This window comes from Lepisma saccharinum, chromosome 21 (genome assembly GCF_977018435.1).
Source record: "Lepisma saccharinum chromosome 21, izLepSacc3.1, whole genome shotgun sequence".
Classification (NCBI taxonomy): domain Eukaryota; kingdom Metazoa; phylum Arthropoda; class Insecta; order Zygentoma; family Lepismatidae; genus Lepisma; species Lepisma saccharinum.
The window spans coordinates 51,284,281-51,305,246 of NC_139249.1; the positions used below are offsets into that span (position 1 = coordinate 51,284,281).

Consider the following 20,966-nt stretch of genomic DNA (forward strand, 5'->3'; position numbering starts at 1 on the left):
GGGATATCACTAAACGTTGTAAGGCCAACATAAATATAAACAAGGCGGTATGACATTGGCCATCACATATGACAAGGGCATCAATATGGGTATTTAAATTCCTCAACAGTATCTTATTAGAAATAGAAGTATCACTACTATGGTGAGAAGACATAACCGAAATCGGAGATGTCGGAACCGTTACCGTCGCGGCGGTTGTGGCCGGCGAAGGTGATGAAAAGGTTAAGGAGGCCGTAGAAGTTGTAGCCACATTTTCTGGAATTAAGGTTGCCTGGGAGGTAACATTAACTGGATGTGAAGAATGAGGACCAGTTAAAGACGGAGGTGGTGGTATAACAAATGGGGAGGACTGCTGCTGTATATGTACCAATTCTCCAACACTACTAAATTCAGGTGGAGCCATGATAACAAAAGGTCAGTAATGTGTGTGTGTGTGAGGGGGGGGGGGAATCTGCTGTGGTGCTAACCAACTTGCAAAATGAGGGAAAAAATTTTTTCCAAAATTAAGCCCGATAAATTCTTCCTTTTGCAAAAAATAAATAATATAGATAAGGTACAACCAAACGTCCCGGAAAGGGGAGAAAGAAAAAGGTTCTAATGGGGGGGGGGAAATTTTTTTTATTAAAAAAGAAGTGAATCCAAGTTTTTCTTACTTTTCTTTCTTTTAAGACGTAACGCGGAAAAAATGGAAGTATGGAGAACCAGATCTGCTACCAAAACTTTGTAACTAATTAGGTGGGTGCTCGATTAATTCGCAAAAAATGCGAGAAGACGTGCAAGGAGGCCGTGGATGCAAATTACGCATACCCAACCTAATGGTTACAAACGTTGTTGTTTTTTGAGGTTAATGGAGCGTATTTTGTACGACCACCTCAGTCTCAAACGAGAACCAAGTAAATTAGTACAATGAGGCACGTTAAACAAACGACTTCTTCGTACTGACGACAAAAAACTTGTCCCTCTTCCTCCTTCTCTCTTACGATTACGTGAACCTTAAATTAGAATGTAAGTTTTGCCGCGACTCCATGTTCGAACAACCACGAGTTCATTTTTGCAATTTATAATCTAAGGTACAGTTCTTTTAGTATGGCAAACAAACACGTACTACAAAATTAGTTTGCGACGCGTGGTCAATTTTTTATTATATTAACCTCGCAACGGAGTATGGTTAATATTTCTTTTCATTCAAATAACAAATACATCCATGTAACTACAACAATTCTTTCTTTGATGAATTGGACAAATGTTCAAAAGTTTGACATTCACTTGTAACAATATAATAAATTAGTTGAACGAATAGCACATGTACATAAACGTACGACGGGTACAAAAATACCGTTAAAAGTTACAATATCAATTCTTGGCTTGTAAGACCACAACTTTTCTTGGGAAAAGTAACCCCCGATTCCTTTGATGCTCTTTTTTCTTTTCGTCAAAATTACATAAGGTGCTTACTCATTTACTCGAATGCCAACAAAAATTACTTAATTGCATTCCCCTTCCTTTTTTTTAATTTTAATTACAGTCAGTGCTTGCCTTGCGAGAAAAATGGAATGGGACAAAGGTCATGTCATTACCAATCAGTACAACCGCGACGACGCGATGCAAATAAGGGAGGAAAAACGACGATGAATTTCTCATTTGAGTTTTTTCTTTTCTGACATTTCGGCAGGATATCGCAACTCGTGGTTAGTTGCTGAGTGACACGTTCATTTGTCACAAAAAAACACTCCACTGTTCACTGAGTTAATGGTTGCAAAAGTACATACCTCAAAACAGAACCAATTGGGCTGCGTGGCTCATCAGAGACGGTTACTAGAGAACCGAACGGGACCTTCCAATAGTACTATCCGCAATCATCCACAGTATCTTGTCCTGTCGTCTCTATCCTTCCTTCTCGTAATTGCCAAATTACGTCTCCTAAATTCCGGGTTCCATTTCCAACACGAGAGAAACGACGATCAAAACGGCCAATTGTCAAAACTGATCCACATGGTCGTATCTACTGCTTACTGTAGTTTCTCCAAAAAGAAAAACCAACTGTAACTTCCACGTATCGTTCGTAACTCAAGTGCGAAAACAAGGGGGAACTCCACGATGTGTTTGAATGAAAAAACGTGGTCTCCTTCTACCGCAGATCATCGAAAGCCCAACTGAGGCATGTCTAGCGATACAAGTTCCTCATCGCTCCCACAAGTCGAGGTCGTGACTTCCTGTCTTCCGTGCAACTGACGAACCCTTTTTTTTCCTTTCGATCGTGATCGCACAAAAAGGAATTTGCACTGAGGGCCTCTAGCGGTCAATCGACCAACTAGTCGCCAAAAACAGACTGACGCCCTGGCGTACCGAAGAATGAGGGGGATGTGGGGCTTTTCCACGCAATAAATTAACGTAATACTTTTTTATTACAGTTTGCGGGGAAAAACGTCACAAGGTATATCTTCTAGTTTTACAACCATATCTCTGGCCGAAGAAGTGTCTACATCTGCATTGACTATCTCAATATACAACAGATTCTCATTTACTTTAGTTTCAACTGTTTTCTTTACGTTACAAAGCAAGCACTGAATTGTTGGGTTTAAATATGACATTAAATGGACTTGAAGGGACGAAACGGAAAGCTTTGGACATGCCACGCAAATCACTGTCCGAGAAATTGTTCTATCTTCTCCAGAACATCTTTTTGGGCAAAACGAGCGTTCTACTATCGATTGGTGGTCACGTAGTAGCTTTTCCAGCATATGTTTTGCCGTGGCTTCAGCCGACACTTGCACTACACCCTCCGATAATTAAACATATTCAAACAAATCAAATAACACTAGAGCTCTAAGCTTGTATGTTCTGGCTGTGATTCCATTCTTCGCTATATCCAGCACAACATTCCAGACTGTCACCAAGTCATTCCTAATATTTCCATCAACAAATGTTTTGAGATTTACACTGTCGCAGTAAGACACCGCTAATATTTGCACAATTGCATCAAATGCACATGTATTCTTTAGTATAATTTTTTGGCCTCCACTTGACACCGGTTTCAAACCAAACACACCACCATTTCTTAGCAGACCCAACCGTTGTGCACAAGATTTACTCTTGAAATCCATTTCGGCAATGTCTTTATTTGGTGCTAATTACGACGATTTCAGTCTTTTTACGCCCTGCACCTTCCTTTTCCATGTTTCTACAGCATAGTCTTCAGAAAGAGGCAGTCTCTTACTTTCATCTATTGCATCTATTAATGAAGAAGATATTGGATTCATTTTCATTTGTTTGTTTTCTTTATCTTTTCTTCTCGACGTTTGTATGTCATTTATTTTCTCTGTAACTACTTCCTCCTGAACGTATTCATCTGTTCTCAACGTTTCCATGTCCTTGGTGTTTTCTGAATCTACATCCTCTTGAAGTTCGTATTCTCTGTTTCTCAGTGTTTGTATGCCATTGATGTCTTCTGTAAATACTTCCGCCTCAAGTTCCTGAGTACGTGCTTTGTTTTTCACGCATGAACGCAAAGTCTTAGTTCCCCGTAGCCTTCTTCTATACCAGGAATTGACAATGAGCATTCGTCGAAAACATGTACATTCTTCAAGCATTCTTTGCAGCGGTGAGCATCAGATGGCATATGTCCGTTGGCACAAGCTACACAATCTGCGTTGCTCGTGATATGATCGGTTGGGCACTCTGCAACGATACATGCGGCCTGGGAATCTACACGTTTGTCCTCTTGGCATTCGACAAGGTTTTCATGTAGCCGATGTTGTGCAGCTGCGGTGAGTTTCATCTCTCCTTCAATTGCACTGAGATGAACATCAATAAACTCATCTACACGAAGTGGGAGTTTCCTGTGAGCAAATATTCTTTTCTCTATATCACAGAAATTACTTTCCACAGGAGCAGAGCTTGCAGTCAGAGTGCTTAAATGACCAAATGGCCGAAGCATTATAGCAGACCATAATGGTATTAGCCTACAGCACTTGATTATTTTAGTAACGATTTCTGGAAGAAACTGCAAGTTGTCATGATCCCCTTCAATGCCCATAACGTCGTCTTCGGCTTCGTTTTTAATATCTTCAGCCCATTCTTCGAAGGAAGAATTATTCACTCCGAGATGATAACTTCCTTCGGATATCTCAGGAGACTTTCCCATAACAGCATTTTCCAGAAGTTTGTTAATATCTGTAGATCCCTTGGCAATAAGTTCCTTGAGTCTTGATTTACTCATTTCACAAGGAGTAACATCCCCGGTGTTGATGTTATTACCTTCGCTTTCACTAATTACCACAATGAAAATGTCTTTTAAAACCAACTTCACTTCATTTATGTCACTGGATTGTACAATGAGTGCAATGGACCTTATGTAGAGATTCCTAGTTCTGAAACCTTTCCTTGAAAGGCAAGGCCATTTGGACACAAGGTTTATGAAGTGTGCGACATCACATCTAGGCACACAAGGAGGTCTCTGTAAATGTAACGTTGTGTGAAGCAAAATTGAGGAACAGAAGCTCAAGTATTCGTCTAATGATAAAAATCTACAAAAAGCACGTATGGCAGCTGATAACAATGCCAGAGACATATCACAAATTACCTCTTTAGGTGTCGGAGCCCCATCTAATTGCCATTGTGATAGCCAATACAAACTGCTGGCTGTATCGTGTCTTTCAGATAACATGTTTGCTACTGAATACTGGTGTTTTGTTTCTGGATCATTTACTGTAGCTTCGTATAAATATATATGTCCCGGTTTACTTACGGGCTTTACCACAGACCCGGTGCTGTCGATTGAAATTTTGGGCAATGGACTTCTCTTGCAATATTCTTGATAAACTGATATTTGTTCCGGTAAGTAGTAATGAATAAAGAACCTATCCATTCCTATGTCCCTGATTGCATTTCCATATGTTCCAGAATGCTTCATTATGCATAAAGCTACAACGGGATCGTCGTGAAGTCTTGATTTTCTCCTCCATTCCCACTTTGCAATTCTTAATGCATTTGCTGTCGGAAGATGACTTGGCTCGCTATCACCAAATTGCATGTATTTTCCAGCTTCCAATCGCCTATACATATTTTCAGAAATATTTTGCTTGCACAACTTTTCTTGAACTTCATTTCTCAGTGGTTGAGCAAGGCGACGATTTTTCTGCACTTCGTATGGTTTTCTGAAGCTTCCTCTGAGAGTGCAGTTGACAATTGCACGACAACCTTCTTTGGGCTCTTCTCGTATTGTGGCGTGGAAGACCGATAGGCACTCATTGCACTTACCGTCAATGGTTACATATTTTAACCCTGAAGGGTTAACTTTTCCCCTTTTGAAACTAAGACAACAAGAAAGACGTGTAACTTCCCAAATGTGTTCATTAATTATTTGAGTCCAAACTCCTGGACGAAGAATGTCGTATTCCCTACAACTTCTGAGATAATTATCTTTATCTGAGCACTTGTACTGTTTGGTCTCCGGACGAATTTTCTGCCATTCTTCTGGTGACAATGTCAGAAGAAAGTGTCGAGAGTCGGAATTAGCATCGCATTCACTGTCACTGTTATTTTCTTCGGCTTCTTTATCAGCTGAGACAGTATTGTCATTCAGTGGATTCAAGCCAAGAATATCCCAAGTTCCATACCGATTACATTTTACAATTGTGTATAGAGATTTAGAAGACACTTTATATTCTAATGCTTTGGAGATGTTTTCCCAGATTTCAGAGGTAGGTCCAGCTATCTGTCCATCACTAGATGAAATTTGGTTCTTAGCTGCAAGAAGTTCGTTGATGAGTTTCTCTCGATCCACTTTTAACTGGCGCGGAATCGTTGTCTAGAAAAATTGAAACTCCATGTACATGTATACGTATTTATGTTATGTAAAAATAATATTTTGTTTAAAAGTATAATATAATTTTATTTATATGAGGCATGCACCAAATCGTGAAACAGTGAAAGAAAATATGATCAATATCGTCTGGCTCAAAAGTAGAGGAAATACAGGGTGCCCCGAACTGAAATAAGTTCTTAAAAACTTAGAAATTGAGAAATAATTCACAATATCGTATCAATCCTTACAGAGAATGAAACGATATTAAGATAATGAAAATTTCCATTACGATATGAAGTATGTTTTAAATTCATTTCATTTTATTTTTAGTGATACAGAAATAAGATGTAAAAAATATCTTGGCGATATTGGTTCTGTCTTTTAGAAATACGCTCTCAAACATTAACGAAATTCAAGTCCAACGTCACTGCCGAGAAACGTTTCTGATTGGCTTCACGTCCAGAACTTTCTGTTCGATCATAAATTTTAACTTGGTCAGGAAAGCGTCAGCAAAATGTCGTTATTTCCATGTATGACAAAAGTATTTTGTAAGAAATATATTATCCTGCCTTTCTTGTAGATAAATTACGTTAGCCATAATATTTATTTTCATTTAGTGGTCTCAGGCTCAGACGCTCGAACGGTCCGTAAAGAACTTAATATTAATAAATTTCTTACGAATAATAAAGTGATGTATTTTTATTTTGTGATCATTTAGCAGACCGAAAACAGTTGACACTGTATCGCATGTGCCCTGCAGGTTGCTAGTTTCAGACTACTGCTGTACTTCAACCCCACAGAGTTATACAGTTGCAGTGCCAAGGGCTGTACAGAATTGTCCGCATGTAAATTCTGAGCAGCAACAAAGTCCCCTTGAAAGAATGGCAGTTAGAACTGCACTACTTATTTCTATCAAAGTGTTTTATTCTGTAGTTTTAAAATTATCGTATCCTACTATATGCGTCGAATTACACACATCTCTTCAATATGGAGAAATAACTTAGCTAAGAAGTGCGTAAGAGATTTTTGAGCGCTATTTAATCTCCCTCAGGAAATTTGTTCATTTTCCTCGTTTACGTTATTTTTCTGTCACTTTGGCTAATCGTGTCGACGAATATGAACTTCCTATGGTTCTTATTCTGTCGATTTTCTGCCATGATCAGAATGAATGATGCTAAAATTGAATAGATGAAGGTGAAAGAAGCGTCCACGCCCAAGCCAGGATTCGACCTCAAAAGAAATGGTTACTTGGTGTGGTAAAGGCCGCTGGAGAAAGGCTTGCTACTTGACGCATCAACGAGATTATCTAAGGATGTGGTTATTTATTGTACAGCCGACCGCGGAATAAAGAGTATGAAAATGTTTTGCCCGAAGGAAAAAAAAAGTTGCCAATTCTGCGTAAGACGCTTGAGGAGCCTCGAGCATACTTTTCTAAAACGCACAATTTCAGTATCGAAGGTCATGCTACACGTGGATTGGCAACTCTCGGGAGCATCCTGTCTGTCTACACAGTTTTCCCCAAATGCATTATGAAGATTAATCTTGTGTTTACATATTCTTGAAATGTAGATATTTGGGACATTGCAGGACTCTTACAATTATTTGATTTTTTTTCTTATTTTGCTTTGCTTTTATTCCACTTATATAATTAATCGGAACTATGGGGATGGGTGATACTTGGATTGAATTCATTAAGGGACACTCACAAAGAGGTAGCAAGACCAGGAATCGAACTCGGAACCTAAGTTGAGAGGTTTGGTAAAACCGTCAGTAACTCTAGACCATGAACTGGCTTATAATTACTTTTAATTTCTACGGATAATTTTTTGATATATATTAATACCTAATAGCTCTTTTGAAACTTACTTTCTGAATGACAATAGATCCAAAATCCGTTCTGCGAGGACTTGGTTGACAATCCCTTTTTTGTTTGGGGAAGTGGGACGCCTTGTTCACATTCCAGAAACAATCATGGCCCATACTTAAAATGTGACTTACTAAACACTACACACGGAGATCAGTTCGACATGGCAACTGTGATCTGCAAGTTCCATTTTTCTTACCGAGATTAGTTATGTCCATTTTTTTTATATAATCACGCAAAATGTTTGCTGATTTACGTGAATTCACAATGAATAATCAATATTGGATCCTCACTTTTAATTTGTAAAATCTTTGTGATGTATTTGTAAAAAAGTATGCAAGGAAGACTTGTAAGTTTCTGTGTAAAAATTGCCGAACTCAGTGGCGGAATAGTTAGCTATAGTCACTATAGTCACTAAACCGGGTCGCTGGTTCGAATCTCGGCCTGGGCATTGGTGTTATTTGTAAGTGTTCCTTTACCATATCATCACTCATCTTCATCGACGCTATTAGCTGAAAGTGTCCGAAAAAACAACGCTAAAGAGCGAGAGAATTTAAATATCTATGTGAAAATTACAAGGCCCTTTCATCATATCTAGTATCCCGAGATCCCGCAACAACGAAATTTATTGGCCGGTCCACACGTTACGTTACGCAAGACGTAGCATGTGGACCGGAAATTTAGAACTGCGCACATGCGGGAATTGTCAACCAAAGACTGAGCCCAAGTGCAGGCCGATCCACACTCTACGTCTTACAGTACGTCTTGCTTGCACAGTTCAAAACTGTACAGGAAGAGAGATGTTGCAGTTCTGGCGCGTCCACACGCTACGTCTTGCTGTACATTTTTTTCCTACTCAGTTCCGCGCTGTCCATCATGGAAAATGCTACTCTGATGAATTTTCGCAGTTTGTCTTCCAAACAGAAAACAAATTAAACATCTTAAGAGCACGAGACGTTCAGGATGGTACAGGCACTGGCTCCTGAAAATGGTTCATTTTCGCACGTGGCATTTTTTCGTGAATTGCGTGGGGAGAAACATTGTGCTTATTTACTTATCACCATGACCTCTTATAAATATGTGAATAAATAAACCTCCATTGTAAACGTTTAATATTAGCACTACCTAAAAAACTATTCCAATAGTTGCCGGACCCTGTGGCCGAGCGGTTAGCACATCGCGCTGCGACGCTTGGGGTCCCGGGTTCGAATCCCGCTCGGGCTTGGTTATTTGTAAAAATGTCAATTCATAACTTTCATCATTTCATCCCTCATCCCCACCTTCGCACAAAAGGCGAAGTAAAATAAACTATATCAATATTCCAATAGTTCACTAAGATTACTTTTCCCAATTCCATAGAATACTTTACAATGTTCAAAAATAAAAAGTTAACATAAATACCCTTTCTTGATGATTCTCTTACGAAAAATTTATTTATAATTCAGCTTTCAGCTTGCTTAAACTATTTCCATTATACATAACAAATTAATTACAATTTACAAGTTACTTAGTGGCCGCGGTGGCTCAGTCGGTAACGCGTATGACTACCATTCTCAAGGCCCCGGGTTCGATCCCCGGGAACTTTTCTAACGGTTGGAAGCGTCCCCAGCGCCCACCCAGCGTCGAATAACATGGGTACCTGGGGAAAACCCAGGGGGGGTAAAGGCGGTCAGGGGCGTGATGCTGATCACATCACTAGACACTAATATAGGCTAATCCGGGCTTGATCTATAATTGAACTCGGTGTCCCTTGATTACATGGCGACAGAGTTACCATGGTGTCAACGGTTCAATAATATCAACATTCAATCTTATAGTTGCTATTAGCCTGGAAAGGCAGTAAATAATTCGTACTCTCGTAGTTTCTTGATCAGTCAAAAATCCAAATAAATGAAATTATATTAACATTGACTTGCAAACATCATCATCCCCAGCACCAGAACGAAATGATTGGTTTGTTCACTTTGGCCAAATCTTTTCGGTAACCAGTCCTCATGGAATTGATTTTCCTTACTGCTGTACTTTTCACTAAAGCGTCAAGCTCTTTGTATTTTTGTAATAATGTTTCATAGGCCTCATTCTTCTTGTCCTGGTCATTTAGTTATTTGATTTTACTAGCTACAAACACGGAAATTTCTTGTAGAGTTCAACGAACTCCGCTAAAAACTAGCGTGAGCACTGAGGAAGATTTTTTCATCGATGTACAAAAACGAATTTATCAAGAAAAAAAGAGAGCAACATGTTCGATTTCCATTAATAGTGTTTCAGCACTAGAGTAAAAGGGAATTGCGCAACAGGGGGACAAAAGACTGAGGGGAGCGTCTACACGCACAGACTTGTTTGAGATTTGCTCAGACATGTATGCTCTTGGGCTCAGTCTTTGGTTGACAATTCCCGCATGTGCTCAGTTCTAAATTTCCGGTCCACAAACTACGTCTTGCATGCACAGTTCGTGCATGCACAAGCAAAATGTACATTAAGACGTAGCGTGTCTGCGCAAATCTCAAACATCTGCGCAAACAAGTCTGTGCGTGTAGACGCTCCCCTCAGTCTTTTGTCCCCCTGTTGCACAATTCCCTTTTACTCTAGTGCTGAAACACTATTAATGGAAATCGAACATATTGCTCTCTTTTTTTTTTTTTTTGATAAATTCGTTTTTGTACAACGATGAAAAAAACTTCCTCAGTGCTCACGGTAGTTTTTAGCGGAGTTCGTTGAACTCTACAAGAAATTTCCGTGTTTGTAGCTAGTGACAAGAAGAATGAGGCCTATGAAATATTATTACAAAAATACAAAGAGCTTGACGCTTTAGCGAAAAGTACAGTAGTAAGGAAAATCAATTCCATGAGGACTGTTTGTGAACAAACAAATCATTTCGTTCTGGTGCTGGGGATGATGATGTTTACAAGTCAATGTTAAGGTAATTTCATTTATTTGGATTTTTGACTGATCAAGAAACTACGAGAGTACGAATTATTTACTGCCTTTCCAGGCTAATGGCAACTATAAGATTGAATGTTGATTTTATTGAACCGTTGACACCATGGTAACTCTGTCGCCATGTAATCAAGGAACCCCGAGTTCAATTATAGATCAAGCCCGGATTAGCCTATATTAGTGTCTATGGCGGAGTGATGATCACATCTCGCTCTGCCGCCAGAGGTCCCAGGTTTGAATCCCGACCTGGGCATGGCTGTTTGTGTGTCCATCATACATTACCCATCCCCATCTTCGTAATTAGCCAAAAATAGCGGGAAAGCGAAATTAAATCAGCCAAACCACAAATGGTAACAACGCGGTACTTTTTTTCAACCCCGCAGGAAGTGTGTTTTGAAATCTTATCTTACCTATCTCCATGGCAATACTGTCAGAGTAATGCTCTAGAAAGCCAGATGTCACAAGTTCGACCCACAGTCATGTGCGTGTATATCACTGTGTTCGCACCATCACCATTTAATCACTTCGTCATCCATTATCATCGTCGCGATTAATCCAAGAGGTAAAAGAGCGACATGAAGTAATGAAGAAATAAATAACTTGTACATTGTAATTAATTTGTTATGTATAATGGAAATATTTTAAGCAAGCTGAATTATAAATAAATTTTTCATAAGAGAATCATCAAGAAAGGGTATTTATGTTAACTTTTTATTTTTGAATATTTTAAAGTATCCTATGGAATTAGGAAAACTATCTTAGTGAATTATTGGAATAGTCTTTTAGGCTAATATAATATATACGTTTACAATGGAGGTTTATTTATTCACATATTTATAAGAGGCCATGGTGATAAGTAAATAAGCACAATGAACTTAAGTTGTGCTGCGTTGGCGATTATTTGGTAGCTCTAACAGGATTTGTAAAGATGGAGAGTGAATAGCTGTTTTCACAATAAGATATTTTGTATATTTAGAAGTTTACACTTTAGAAAATGGAAATAGGGTGATTTTAAGGTGGGGTCATTTTATTTGAAAATATTGATTTTCTCAAATTTCGGAGGGAGCCCCATCAACCCCACGCCCACATGCGTACGCCAGACGACTATGACGCCCAACATGGATACTTTATCAACTTTTTTTGATCAGTAAAATAAAGGTAGAAAATACTTTATACGTTTATTTTAAAGCATTACGATGTAGGAAGTCCCGCGTTCGATACACGGAAGAGGCACATAGTGGTTCGGATCACACTTTAAACTGTAGGTCAAATCCCGGTTAGACTCTCTGTGTATAAAGTGGACTTAAAGCAGAAAATCGAACTCAAAGAGTTATTTTAAATTAATGTAATTACATATTTTAGCATTTAGATTTGAGTGGGATTCTCATATACTTTTTATTAAAATAAATATAAGTAGAAAGCAAATTATGAAAATATATACTCAACACTTACCTATTTATCTTCCCTTTCCAGCATTCGTTATCCACTTCTCAACTGCATCTTGTACAGAAAATTGAAAAGAACAAAAGTAAGACTTCTTGCTGCAAAGTCTGGATAACACATACTGAACTCATCAAACAAAACTCCTATGAAACCTAAATCCGGATGTGTAAGTCACATAATACACCGAAAAGAAAATTGATGTGATTATTTTCACACTTCAAAGTTTTGCCGACACAAACATGTCGGTCCAAATTCAAAGGTGCGGTGAATTCTCGGCGTATGGGCGATCACCAACCACTTCCAAACATTATATTGTTTACTCTTTAGCAAACAATGCTAGCCCCATTCAAAATGCTGTACATATCAGTTACGACGGCGAGACCAAAGACGGAGACGGGAGTACGCAAAACCTCTCAAATGTTCGAAGTTAAAACAGTTTATTGTATGTGGTAATATTCAAGACATTACGCATATTAATCTTGGAAATAACCTTTTTTGAAAACTTGCGGTTTACGTAGAGGACTGCCGCTTTTATAAAGCCGCAGCTAACCCTTGCACTAATTTAGCTTCGCAACCGATCTTTTAAGTGATTAAAACGGTCCTTTAGGCCAACTCTGTTATTAGTACAGTGAAAAATTGAAAGGGTAAATTTGTTGAAAATATGCGGGATTAAATATGAAGTGCTTGAATTTAAACATTTCACAATTGAGCTGTACAATGCTATGAGTCTCAATGGTAGTCCAAAATACAATTTTGCCACGTGCTTTATTTTCACCACTGTAGCTCAGGTGTTATGGCATCTAACTACCATGCGATAGTCGCGTGTTCGATCCCCGACGGGGAGAGGCAGGATTCTTTTCCACCTGTTCAAGGGGCTCCGGTGCCCACCCAGCGTCGTGTAAAGTGGAGGGAACTCTGTAGGGTAAAGGCAGCTAGGGGCGTGGTGCTGATGACATCACCCCCACGTTCGACCGTGATCCACACCACCTATACGTCTTCACGGCGTCTTGAAAAACACAGGAGGGGGCACTTTACTTTTATTTCACTTTTTTGCCACGTGCTTTGTCCAGAATATCATATTTATTGCAATATACTGTACTGGCTAAATTAATAATTATTGACAATAAGCACAGGCACTGTAAAAAGTGAGAAATAAACATGTGACACGTGCATCCCCCTCCACTTCCCTCGTACACTAGAAATGACTAAACACGCACAAGTGATAATATGGGTACACCCGTGATAAATGGCTGACTCCATAAGTGTCTGCTTAATCGCAGAGAAAGACAGACGACGTCATGCAAAACTAAAAGTTGACGCCACAGGCATTCGTAAAATTACAACATGAAACACACTCCACCTTTTCTAATAGCGGTGGTGCAGGGAGGAGGGGTGGAGGATCTGCGCGTGTAACAGTTCAAGTAATCACGTTTTTAATTTTTAACTTTGCCCATAATAACCGTCACCAATTCTTAATTTATCCAGTACGCTACTGCGACGATGCACGGTATTTCGAACGAAGCATGTGGCAACATGGCATTTTCTGCTTCCATTAAAACTCGTACAAATATACAACCTCCACGGTGAACCAAAGTTGAAAATTCAATCACTTTAGACGAGTGGTGGAGACTGGGTTCCAAAACCGGGGTACAAGATGACAAAACTGTGGGGCAAAGACAGTATATTTCCCTTTTTAGATAAGGTTTAACATAGTACGGGGGCAAGGGCAAAGGTGGCAAAATGTGGCGGAAGTCAATTGCACCCCTCAACCCCCTAATCGCCGCCACTGCTTTAGACTGAAAACAATATATTTCCAAACGACACGTTTTCCGTCCTTACATTTTTCGCTTTCTGCACCGGACTTTTGAATCACCGTGTGTATAAAGAACTGATACCGTGGTGTGGAGTTATTACGCATACAGGTGTCTTACGAAACAGCTGCTTCAGGAGCAAAAGGAACAAGATTTTCCTTTCATCTACTTTGCAAATTATTAAAATAATGCGCAAAAGAAAATCAAGTGGCTCTAAGACAAAGTGATCGACACTATCTTATATAAATTATCTTTTTACTCGGTCTGAGCTCACCTTACATCGACAACCGTTCCATTCGTCCCCTGTAGCTGCAAAACAGGTCGCATAGAACAAATAAACAATATAGGTTAACTTACAAATCACAGTTATAAAGAATATTAAAAAGAAGAAAAAAGGTAAAGTGCCGCCTTGTGCTTAGCACCACGCCATGAAGGCGTAGCTATAGGGGGTGTGGGGGTAACACCTAACTTTCTTGACCGGTCGTGACTAGGGATGATGTGATCAGCATCACGCCCCTGACCGCTATACCCCCAGGGTTTCCCCCTGGTACCTAAGTCATTCGATGCTGGGTGGTCGCCGGGGCCGCTTCCAACGTTAGAAACGTTTCGAGATATGAACCGACCGGGGATCGAACCCGGGACCTTTAGCTTGGTAGAATAAAGAATATTAACCAGGAGGAATTCAAATAAGTCATTCATCCCTCGCCCCCACAAACACAAAGGTGAAGGGGCTGACCCCAAAAGTTAAGGTGTTAATATCTCGGGTTTCCCGTTGTGCACAAACGAAATTTTTGCGTGCACATTCGTGCACAAACGATGCACTAACTTTTGGTACCATTTTAGTGAAAATCGGAGAAGGTGGGGGGGGCTGACCCCAAAAGTTAAGGTGTTAATATCTCGGATTTCCCCTTGTGCACAAACGAAATTTTTGCGTGCACATTCGTGCACAAACGATGCACTAACGTTTGGCACCAGTTTGGTGCAAATCGGAGAAGGTGGGGGGGCTGACCCCAAAAGCTAAGGTGTTAATATCTCGGATTTCCCCTTGTGCACAAACGAAATTTTTGCGTGCACATTCGTGCACAAACGATGCACTAACTTTTGGTACCATTTTAGTGAAAATCGGAGAAGGTGGGGGGGCTGACCCCAAAAGTTAAGGTGTTAATATCTCGGATTTCCCCTTGTGCACAAACGAAATTTTTGCGTGCACATTCGTGCACAAACGATGCACTGACGTTTGGTACCATTTTAGTGAAAATCGGAGAAGGTGGGGGGGCTGACCCCAAAAGTTAAGGTGTTAATATCTCGGATTTCCCCTTGTGCACAAACGAAATTTTTGCGTGCACATTCGTGCACAAACGATGCACTGACGTTTGGCACCATTTTAGTGAAAATCAGAGACGGTGGGGGGGCTGGCATTTAGACAGCCCCCCCAAATTAACTTGCTAATTTTGGTGTTTTCCGTTTGTGCACAAAAGAAATTTTTGCGTGCACATTCGTGCACAAACGATGCACTAACGTTTGGCACCATTTTGGTGCAAATCGGAGAAGGTGGGGGGGGGGGGGGCTGACAACAAAAGTTAAGGTGTTAATATCTCGGATTTCCCCTTGTGCACAAACGAAATTTTTGCGTGCACATTCGTGCACAAACGATGCACTAATGTTTGGCACCATTTTGGTGCAAATAGAAGAAGGTGGGGGGGCTGTCTAAATATATGTAAAAGTTGGGACCTGGATCGGGAAAAAAAATTCCCATCCCGATCCCGACTTTACGGGATTCCGAATGGCCATTTTAAAAAGTCGTTAATTCTCCACCATTTTTGCATTGTGAATGTCTGGAACTTATCTGAAATTGTTAGTTTTGTACCAGAAATGCAAAGACAATCATTTAAAGTGAAAATTATGTGTAGAATTTGAGATTTTCAGCTATGGAAAAAAAATTCCCGTAAACTGTCTATGCTAGCTATGCTAAGTAACTCAAGAAGAATATATATTTTCTTACAGAACACGAGCGCTAAGTGAGAAATGCACAGTGCCAACTTGAAGTATGAATTGAGTACTATTAACGCTAGAAAGGTATGGTTCTCTGCATGTACGTTGTAGGCTATAATGAAGGACAAATCATGACATTGTAATGCCCATTTGTTGGTATATTCTTTTTAGGGTACATTTTATTTGTTCATTGGTATATTGTAGAATAGTCTCAACAATTTCGTCACAAAAAAGCAGTTCAAAACATTCCAGAGAAGAGGTGACTGTAAATATGCGATATCGCCCGGACGGATTTCTTCAAATTTACAGGATAAAGTACTTACTGAAATGAATTTCTTTAGCAAATCGACAAAACACAAGCTGGCGCGTCATGACGCGCGGTGATCCATTACGAGTGCACACCATATTGTCTATTACAGAAGTGGAACAAGTAAGACAAATAATCAATCGTAATATGAAAAGTTGACAGTATTTTATGGAAAAAGACAAAAGACTTCACCTTAAAGAATGTTGCGCTAAGCAAAATAGGTAAGTACCAGTGGTAAAATAAGGAAAATGAGTGAAAGGTGTCCAGGCCTTATCGCATATTTACCGAGGTGGCTTGATGGGAGTTGTTTGCTGCTGTGGGTTGTGCCCTTATATGAATAACATTTTTGGCTGGTGTCTTTTCCTTGTTCTGTTGGCATTTCGTATCCCAAACAAATCCATTCTTGCAATTCATTGTTTCTCCTTGCACTTTTATAATAGTTCCTATAGTTTTTTCGGTAACAGTTTCATAGATCGGAGACACATTTCTTCAATTTTACACAAGAAACTACGGTAACACTTTACTATACCAGAGACGGATTTCTTCAAATTTACAGGAGAAAGTACTTTCGCAAATCATTTTCTGTAGCATTGTTGATGTTCGGGAATGTAGTTTTAATCCATTTTAATCCGAATGCATGTTGTTTTCTACGAAAATCTATTTCCGACGCGCTATTGCTGCTGCCGCAATTTGCTTTCTGCAGGAGAGCACAATACGCGCTATTGCTGCTGCTAACAGCCGATGTTGTCCGTATATGCTAAATTGAACGAAAGGAGTGCTAATGGAACCTAGCCTAACCTAACCTAGTAGGCATACCTCGTCCCCATGATGGTTCGTGGGGCTATCGTGAATTTTTGGGCTAACGTCAATGGTTTTTGGGGCTACCCGTGGATGGTTTGTGGGAAATAACGAACAACAGTAAGTACTCGTTAATGTAAGAAATAGACATTATTTTCGTTAGAAATTCATTATTTCACCTAAAGAAATGTTTCGCAATGCATAATAGTACGTTAGCAATGTAAAAAATTGCGAAATAAATCATTGATAGGTGTGTCTGGTATAGTAAAGTAGTACCGAAACTACTTACGGAAATGAGTTTATCCAAGGTTTACGACGTTCATTGAGGTATTTTCTTCCTAAAACTTCACCGTAGAATGCAGCAAAACAATAAATAATCAGTTTTGATGTAATAATATTGCCTTTTGTGTAAATCGAGAACATTATGCCGTCGTTTCCATTATGTACCTGCAGATGGCTCCAGCGTCGGAAGTCACGCGATCTCCCCAGGGCTGTTTCAGTCTTATGGGAGATTGGTTGACCATAGTTAGTATTCTGTGTTTCTACTGTTCCTCGCGAACCGGCTGAAGTCAAATTCGTGTCCATATTCACGAACCTTTTCTTCTACTAAATTTTATTGCGAGAATGAGAGTAGAATACGTGTAATATTTACAAATAGTACCAGGAATGTACGTATTCTACAACTCTTTCATTTACACAATATTTAGTTTCTAATTTGGATAAGTAGCTTCATCCGGCCGACCAGTCTGTTTACATTTTGAAATTGTGTCGTCTGATTCTTGTCATTAGAATATTATTTTGGGGATGCGATAAGTGTTGCCTAATGTAGTTAATGAAATCGTAATTTATAACATTGTATGAAATCACTGCGTAATACGTATCAAAGCTTTTTTCAAAAAGTGATAAAGAAGTATCGCCAGACGCGAACCAAATTCCGTTCATTTCATCTCTGTGGTACAGGCTTTTATTCAGTATCGAAATCGACCTTTCTGATTGTAATTGTGTATCATTTGTTGTTTAAAATAAAAACTCAGGAATTTTAATGAAATGGTAATAATATTATATACTGTTCTGTAAGGGCCAAGTTCCACGTGTATAACTTATTCTGTGATGTTATGCTTCTACAATAACTTATTTTTTAATTCCTCTCGTATTTTCTTGCTTGAATGGTTTAGGTGGACCAGGTTTGGTTCTCTTACTTTTATAATTATACACACGCCCGGAAATAATCAGATAATTAAACCTAATGATCCTATCCTACTTATGTTATGATTCTGGTAATTATTTGAAAATAGTCGCAGCCTTTTCTATTTGTATGTAGCTAATGCTTAAGGATCATTTGAGGTAAATGCAACTTTGTATTGAAAGCAACATATTTTCAGTTACTATTTTCACCAAGTGGTCAACCTCGTTTTTGTGCAATTTTCACCTAAACTCATGATTCCTCACAATGTGGGAATTATTTTATAAAACAGTCACGTTCTCTTGTAAGATTTTGTTTTGCATTGCTTGTTAGGTTCTATGTCTCAAAAAATAATCATCTATACCATGTGATATCACTGCTCTCTCTAAAAAGTGGTAATAATAATCAATAATCATCATTTTTAATTTGTGTTAAGCTCTGTGGTTAGTTGAGTGATTTAACTTGCAAAAATTGACAATGTGTGAAATATAATAGCATCTGTACTTAATAATAAAGGTACCAGTTTCATAGATCCGAGACACATTAAAATCATATATTTTGTGTTTTGCATGGTTCGTACTTACCAATTGTGTATTGTGGAACATAGTTTAAGGTGCCAATATGCTTTTTACACGAAAACAAACACTTTTTCTACTAATTTATCTAAGTGCTACTGAACGCACGTAACGGTGCTATATCGCTTACTTTGTGAATGATATCGCTTCTTTTGTTTTCGAATATCAGTGTTTTCCAACCTTCACCGAAAAATACCTACTATTGTGTTCGTCACGTGTGCAAATTGTACATTATGCACTGGCTGCTGACGGACAGACCCACGAACCATTCTGATAAGGTTAGGTTTGGTTAGGTTAGGCAAGAATAGTTAAAAAAAAAAAGGGTGGGTTGGAAGCACTGACATGATTTCCCGGTCAAATAGATACCACGATGAAAGAAAATTCCTCTACTAACGTTGGAAACCTTAGAGAAACTCATTTCCATAAGTAGTTTCTTCTGTAAAAATGAAGAAATGTGTCTCCGATGTATGAAACTGTTACCATAATAAAAAAAAATGGTGAAAATAACTTGTTCTGCTAGTCTCAACACCTCATGAATGTAGTTGCACATTTTTTTTTTATTTTGAGAATAATTACTGAAAATCATGGTTCCCATTGTGTGATTTTTTAATTTTTTTAGAAGCTATACAAGAGAATGAAAAGGTGCTTTCAGTACTGCAAACAACTGTGGGAATAACTTTGCAGTTCGGAGAAACCTTTCTGTGGGAAAAAAACAACACTTCAGAGTGTGATCATTTCCACAATTTATCTATTTTGATGAACATTTTTGTGTTCAGTAACATGCATGTATCATGATACACGCAGTACAGTAGTTACTGATATAACAGATAATCAAGTCCAGTGAGATGTATGAAAGTAAGTAGTCTCTGCTGCACACTGTTTATGCTGTACTTCATTAAATACTAGTTGCTCATGTTATAAAACTATGCGTAATAACTACAGAAAGGAGGTATGGAGTAGCAAGGTCCAATATGAATTTTTCATTCTTGTAATGGTGCTCGTATGTCCTTAGGAAAAAGCAGCCAAAGTTGATAATTAAGTCATGCATTTCTTAAAGTGAGTACATTAAGTACATTATTTTTGTTTGTTTGCCATAGCGTCGGTCAACTTTATTTTTTCAAAGTGTACTCTCATTTATGTGGTGAGCATTCTAGCATGTTGGCTACTGAAATGTTAGTGTCACCAGGGAAACTATGTTACCCATTGGGCAATTCCCAGTACATAGTATTTGAAGATGAAAATGCAATAAAATGAATCCTACTGTACGGCACTGTAGAGCATTTATTTAATTTCTAGGAATTATCCACCTGTGTGCGTGTTTTATGCACACATCAAGATAGAAGAGATACAAATGCAAAGTCCGGTATGGGACTTGGACGTGGGAAGTGTAATAAATATGGCACTTCTCTGTTTAAGTCTCGTATCAGCTGGCACAAAGTTCATCGTGGAGGGAAATAAATCAACATTTCTTCATTCATGTTCAGCTATTTAGTAAATGATGAGTATTTGGTTTTTGAATAAGCTGTTTTATGTGAGAGATATTGTAGATATCATTTTATATATATGTGTGTGTGTGTGTAGATATTATTTTTGTTAATATTTTCTGTTTTTTTAAAGTAGAAATATTAATTTTCAATATTAGGGGTTTTCATTCTTTCAATTGCTTTAAATGCTGAAAGAAGTCTTCAAGGAACAACTATTAATTTTCCAAAGTATATTTTCATACTTTTCTTTCAGTGTAAAAAGCATACATGTATAGTAGGTGCTGCTGCACTTGCTACAATAAGGTATGAAATTTCACTTCAACTTAATGGTTAGTGTCATGACAGTAAATTTGTGTTAAAAGGCTGAACCTTTTCGTAGCATTCAACCTAGTACTTTTTATTTATTTGATTTTTGAGAAAACTTCCGAGCATTCTCTTGGTAATTATTATATTGTTTCTGTGCAGACTAACCTATTTCTAATCAGTGCCATAAGCATGGGCGTCCACAGGATTTTTTCCAGGGAGGGGCAAGTAAGACAATTTTTTTTCCAGGGGGCAAAGGAGTCATATTTTCCCCCATAATAGTGATGTCCCTTCAAAAAACACTGCTTCAGTCTGAAATTATCATGTTCTTCAACGCCCTTATAATAATTAACATAAATTACTGACTGAAATGAAATTATGTGTGAAATATATACCTTTTGTCAGACATTCATTATCCAGGGGGAAGGGCGTGCCCCTCCCCCCTTTCGGACGTCCATGGCCA

General features: G+C 38.7%; 1 protein-coding gene across 2 annotated transcripts in view; it reads left to right on the forward strand.

Annotated features, from left to right (window-relative positions):
• Nucleotides 1–15,818: 15,818 nt before the first annotated feature.
• Nucleotides 15,819–20,966, forward strand: part of LOC146004237 (uncharacterized) — an 82,402-nt gene continuing 77,254 nt past the window's right edge. For both annotated transcript variants that reach the window (XM_083142917.1, XM_083142918.1), the window contains exon 1: nt 15,819–15,937. The gene's annotated coding sequence lies outside the window, so the exon portion shown is untranslated. The remainder of the gene's footprint in view (nt 15,938–20,966) is intronic.